The sequence below is a fragment of the Ictalurus punctatus genome, chromosome 13, assembly GCF_001660625.3.
Source record: "Ictalurus punctatus breed USDA103 chromosome 13, Coco_2.0, whole genome shotgun sequence".
Taxonomy (NCBI): Eukaryota; Metazoa; Chordata; class Actinopteri; order Siluriformes; family Ictaluridae; genus Ictalurus; species Ictalurus punctatus.
The window spans coordinates 27,755,001-27,762,500 of record NC_030428.2 but is presented as its reverse complement, the minus strand read 5'-3'; the positions used below and the strand labels follow the sequence as shown (position 1 = coordinate 27,762,500).

General features: G+C 33.7%; 1 protein-coding gene across 5 annotated transcripts in view; it reads right to left on the bottom strand.

Moving 5' to 3' along the window:
* Positions 1-7,500, bottom strand: part of ctbp2l (C-terminal binding protein 2, like) — a 115,679-nt gene that overhangs the window by 54,528 nt on the left and 53,651 nt on the right. The gene's annotated exons all lie outside the window — the stretch shown is intronic.

The following is a 7,500-nucleotide window of genomic DNA, read 5'->3' as shown; positions in this document are numbered from 1 at the left end:
GTTATAACATCTGTTTAAATGTATTTGATCTTATTTTTATGTAAAATTTGAAGTACATATGTATTTATTTGGTCTGGTGTTAACGGAAACTACGACACGACATCATTACATCATCCACCGCAGTTCAGCGGAGTATACAATTATTATAACCTGGGCTTCGATTGAGAAATGTGTGTGTGTGTGTGTGTGTGTGTGTGTGTGTGTGAGAGAGAGAAATATAGCTGCACTGACATGTTGCATCCAGCAGAGGGACGAGAGTTCCACATTCCACTCAGAGCACCATACTCATCACTCACACACACACACACACACACACACACACACACACACACACACACACACACACACACACACTCCCTCTCAGCGTGTCACTCTCGCTCTCACAGCCTCATCAATCTCGATGTGTAACCCCACAGTGCTGAAATCTCCTGATCCAGAGGAACCCACGCTGCACACCGAGGAATGTTCTGCTCTACTCTACTGCTGACTCTGTGTGTGTGTGTGTGTGTGTGTGTGTGTTTGATTCCCCTAGCTACATTTAGACACTGGTTCTGTTCACTCGAACAACTTTAACGTTCAAAAAGAGTTACGCAGCTGAGCCGAACGTGTAACCCTGCGATCGTACAGGAAGCGTAATCGTAGAAAAGAACAGGAGTTTCGATTTCTAAAACACGACGTCGAGTCACGCAATGAAGCAAGATTTAAATTTCACAATCAGGTAGAATTCAGATTTCTACAGTAGAGCAGGATGTAGAAATATATACAATAAATGTGTAGAATTTATTTGTAACAGTACAAAAGTTTTAAACGCTGCAATTAAAAGGCATTTTAACAGACAGAGGCCACGCCTCCTTCACTGACACAGACACAGAGGCCACACCTCCTTCACTGACACAGACAGAGGCCACGTCTCCTTCACTGACACAGACCCTGCGGCCACACCTCCTTCACTGAGACAGCCACAGAGGCCAGGCCTCCTTCACTGACACAGAGGCCACGCCTCCTTCACTGAGACAAACACAGATGCCACGCTTCCTTCACTGAGACAGAGGCCACGCCTCCTTCACTGACACAGACACAGAGGCCACACCTCCTTCACTGAGACAGAGGCCACGCCTCCTTCACTGACACAGACACAGAGGCCACACCTCCTTCACTGAGACAGAGGCCACGCCTCCTTCACAGACACAGAAACAGTGGCCACGTCTCCTTCACTGACACAGACAGAGGCCACACCTCCTTCACTGAGACAGCCACAGAGGCCACGCCTCCTTCACTGACACAGAGGCCACACCTCCTTCACTGAGACAAACACAGATGCCACGCTTCCTTCACTGAGACAGAGGCCACGCCTCCTTCAATGAGACAAATCCACACCTCCTTCACTGAGACAGAGGCCACACCTTCACTGACACAGAGGCCACGCCTCCTTCAGAAATTACCAGCCTAATGAGATCAGAACCTGATCAGGAAGACGGAGTTGCGATTTGAGACCATGACATTTAGCTCAAACACTCATCCCCATGAAACATTTATTCATTTGAAGCATTTTTGGACGTGCGTGTGTTTGAAATATTTTCTGTGTGAATTATTTAAAAGGTCAGGGCACCTGCATGCTGCGCTGTGCACCTCGACACAGAGAAAGCGACGCAGCGACGCAGCGCACCAGCGCAGCAGAAAGGGAAAAATAAAACAGCTGTGTTCCAGAAGAAGGAAGGAAGAGGAGGAGGAGAAGAAGGTAGGAGGAGGTGGAGGAGGAGGAGAAGGAGAAGAAGGGAGGAGGAGGAGAAGAAGGGAGGAGGAGGAGAAGAAGGAGAAGAAGGGAGGAGATGGAGAAGAAGGGAGGAGGAGGAGAAGAAGGGAGGAAGAGGAGATGGAGAAGAAGGGAGGAGGAGGAGAAGAAGGGAGGAAGAGGAGGAGGAGAAGGAGGAGGAGAAGAAGGGAGGAAGAGGAGGAGGAGAAGAAGAAGAAGGGAGGAAGAGGAGGAGGAGGAGAAGGAGGAGGAGAAGAACAGTTTGAGCGAAGTCCTTCCCTGACACTCAGGACTGAAATACGAAGCTCCGCGCGTCTGTCTGGAAAAGACGACTTCGTAAAAGCGGAGTTCCCGTCGACGTCACGTCCATAACACGGTACACGCAGACGTATTTTTATCATAAGGATGAATAAACATGTTTTACATCATGAGATCATTTAAGGAAAAAAAGCTGCTGTGTAAGTTTTCATCACAGACCAAACCAGAACAGAGAGAAGCCAAGCAACGCATCAGACTGAAATGTCACATCATCATCTTCATCATCATAACAATAACAATAATAATAATAATAACAACAATAATAATAATATTACTATATCACAATAATAATAATAACAACAACAACAACAATAATAACAACAATAATAATATTACTATATCATAATAATAATAACAATAACAATAATAATATATCATAATAATAATAACTATATGATAATAATAATAACAACAATAATAACAATAATAACAATAATAATAATAATGATAATAATAATACTACAGTAACACACTTTAGTGATGTTTATATCGCCGAGGCCTGAGGATCTGAGGCAACACCAGCACTCTGCACTTTCCTCCAACTTTCACACAAACAAACAGACAATCCACAGAGCAGCAGCGATTACACAATCACAACCCGCTACGGCTATACACATATTACACTGCGTATACACAAAATAATATATACACATATTACACTGCGTATACACAAAATAATATATACACATATTACACTGCGTATACACTGAATAATATATACACATATTACACTGCGTATACACTGAATAATATATACACATATTACACTGCGTATACACTGAATAATATATACACATATTACACTGCGTATACACTGAATAATATATACACATATTACACTGCGTATACACTGAATAATATATACACATATTACACTGCGTATACACTGAATAATATATACACATATTACACTGCGTATACACTGAATAATATATACACATATTACACTGCGTATACACTGAATAATATATACACATATTACACTGCGTATACACTGAATAATATATACACATATTACACTGCGTATACACAAAATAATATATACACATATTACACTGCGTATACACAAAATAATATATACACATATTACACTGCGTATACACTGAATAATATATACACATATTACACTGCGTATACACTGAATAATACATACACATATTACACTGCGTATACACTGAATAATACATACACATATTACACTGCGTATACACTGAATAATATATACACATATTACACTGCGTATACACTGAATAATACATACACATATTACACTGCGTATACACTGAATAATATATACACATATTACACTGCGTATACACTGAATAATATATACACATATTACACTGCGTATACACTGAATAATATATACACATATTACACTGCGTATACACTGAATAATATATACACATATTACACTGCGTATACACTGAATAATATATACACATATTACACTGCGTATACACTGAATAATATATACACATATTACACTGCGTATACACAAAATAATATATACACATATTACACTGCGTATACACTGAATAATATATACACATATTACACTGCGTATACACAAAATAATATATACACATATTACACTGCGTATACACTGAATAATACATACACATATTACACTGCGTATACACTGAATAATATATACACATATTACACTGCGTATACACTGAATAATATATACACATATTACACTGCGTATACACTGAATAATACATACACATATTACACTGCGTATACACTGAATAATATATACACATATTACACTGCGTATACACAAAATAATATATACACATATTACACTGCGTATACACTGAATAATATATACACATATTACACTGCGTATACACTGAATAATACATACACATATTACACTGCGTATACACAAAATAATATATACACATATTACACTGCGTATACACAAAATAATATATACACATATTACACTGCGTATACACTGAATAATACATACACATATTACACTGCGTATACACAAAATAATATATACACATATTACACTGCGTATACACTGAATAATACATACACATATTACACTGCGTATACACTGAATAATATATACACATATTACACTGCGTATACACTGAATAATATATACACATATTACACTGCGTATACACTGAATAATATATACACATATTACACTGCGTATACACTGAATAATATATACACATATTACACTGCGTATACACAAAATAATATATACACATATTACACTGCGTATACACTGAATAATATATACACATATTACACTGCGTATACACTGAATAATATATACACATATTACACTGCGTATACACTGAATAATACATACACATATTACACTGCGTATACACTGAATAATATATACACATATTACACTGCGTATACACTGAATAATATATACACATATTACACTGCGTATACACAAAATAATATATACACATATTACACTGCGTATACACAAAATAATATATACACATATTACACTGCGTATACACAAAATAATATATACACATATTACACTGCGTGTACACTGAATAATATATACACATATTACACTGCGTATACACAAAATAATATATACACATATTACACTGCGTATACACAAAATAATATATACACATATTACACTGCGTATACACTGAATAATACATACACATATTACACTGCGTATACACTGAATAATATATACACATATTACACTGCGTATACACTGAATAATATATACACATATTACACTGCGTATACACTGAATAATATATACACATATTACACTGCGTATACACTGAATAATATATACACATATTACACTGCGTATACACTGAATAATATATACACATATTACACTGCGTATACACTGAATAATATATACACATATTACACTGCGTATACACTGAATAATATATACACATATTACACTGCGTATACACAAAATAATATATACACATATTACACTGCGTATACACAAAATAATATATACACATATTACACTGCGTATACACAAAATAATATATACACATATTACACTGCGTATACACTGAATAATATATACACATATTACACTGCGTATACACTGAATAATACATACACATATTACACTGCGTATACACTGAATAATATATACACATATTACACTGCGTATACACTGAATAATATATACACATATTACACTGCGTGTACACTGAATAATACATACACATATTACACTGCGTATACACAAAATAATATATACACATATTACACTGCGTATACACAAAATAATATATACACATATTACACTGCGTATACACTGAATAATATATACACATATTACACTGCGTATACACTGAATAATATATACACATATTACACTGCGTATACACAAAATAATATATACACATATTACACTGCGTATACACAAAATAATATATACACATATTACACTGCGTATACACAAAATAATATATACACATATTACACTGCGTATACACAAAATAATATATACACATATTACACTGCGTATACACAAAATAATATATACACATATTACACTGCGTATACACTGAATAATATATACACATATTACACTGCGTATACACTGAATAATATATACACATATTACACTGCGTATACACTGAATAATACATACACATATTACACTGCGTATACACTGAATAATATATACACATATTACACTGCGTATACACTGAATAATATATACACATATTACACTGCGTATACACAAAATAATATATACACATATTACACTGCGTATACACAGAATAATATATACACATATTACACTGCGTATACACAAAATAATATATACACATATTACACTGCGTATACACAAAATAATATATACACATATTACACTGCGTATACACTGAATAATACATACACATATTACACTGCGTATACACTGAATAATACATACACATATTACACTGCGTATACACAAAATAATATATACACATATTACACTGCGTATACACAGAATAATATATACACATATTACACTGCGTATACACTGAATAATATATACACATATTACACTGCGTATACACAAAATAATATATACACATATTACACTGCGTATACACAAAATAATATATACACATATTACACTGCGTATACACAAAATAATATATACACATATTACACTGCGTATACACTGAATAATATATACACATATTACACTGCGTATACACAAAATAATACATACACATATTACACTGCGTATACACTGAATAATATATACACATATTACACTGCGTATACACTGAATAATATATACACATATTACACTGCGTATACACTGAATAATATATACACATATTACACTGCGTATACACTGAATAATACATACACATATTACACTGCGTATACACTGAATAATATATACACATATTACACTGCGTATACACTGAATAATATATACACATATTACACTGCGTATACACAAAATAATATATACACATATTACACTGCGTATACACTGAATAATATATACACATATTACACTGCGTATACACTGAATAATACATACACATATTACACTGCGTATACACAAAATAATATATACACATATTACACTGCGTATACACTGAATAATATATACACATATTACACTGCGTATACACTGAATAATATATACACATATTACACTGCGTATACACTGAATAATATATACACATATTACACTGCGTATACACAAAATAATACATACACATATTACACTGCGTATACACTGAATAATACATACACATATTACACTGCGTATACACTGAATAATATATACACATATTACACTGCGTATACACTGAATAATATATACACATATTACACTGCGTATACACAAAATAATATATACACATATTACACTGCGTATACACAAAATAATATATACACATATTACACTGCGTATACACAAAATAATATATACACATATTACACTGCGTATACACAAAATAATATATACACATATTACACTGCGTATACACAAAATAATACATACACATATTACACTGCGTATACACAAAATAATATATACACATATTACACTGCGTATACACTGAATAATACATACACATATTACACTGCGTATACACAAAATAATACATACACATATTACACTGCGTATACACAAAATAATACATACACATATTACACTGCGTATACACTGAATAATACATACACATATTACACTGCGTATACACTGAATAATACATACACATATTACACTGCGTATACACAAAATAATACATACACATATTACACTGCGTATACACAAAATAATACATACACATATTACACTGCGTATACACTGAATAATATATACACATATTACACTGCGTATACACAAAATAATACATACACATATTACACTGCGTATACACAAAATAATACATACACATATTACACTGCGTATACACAAAATA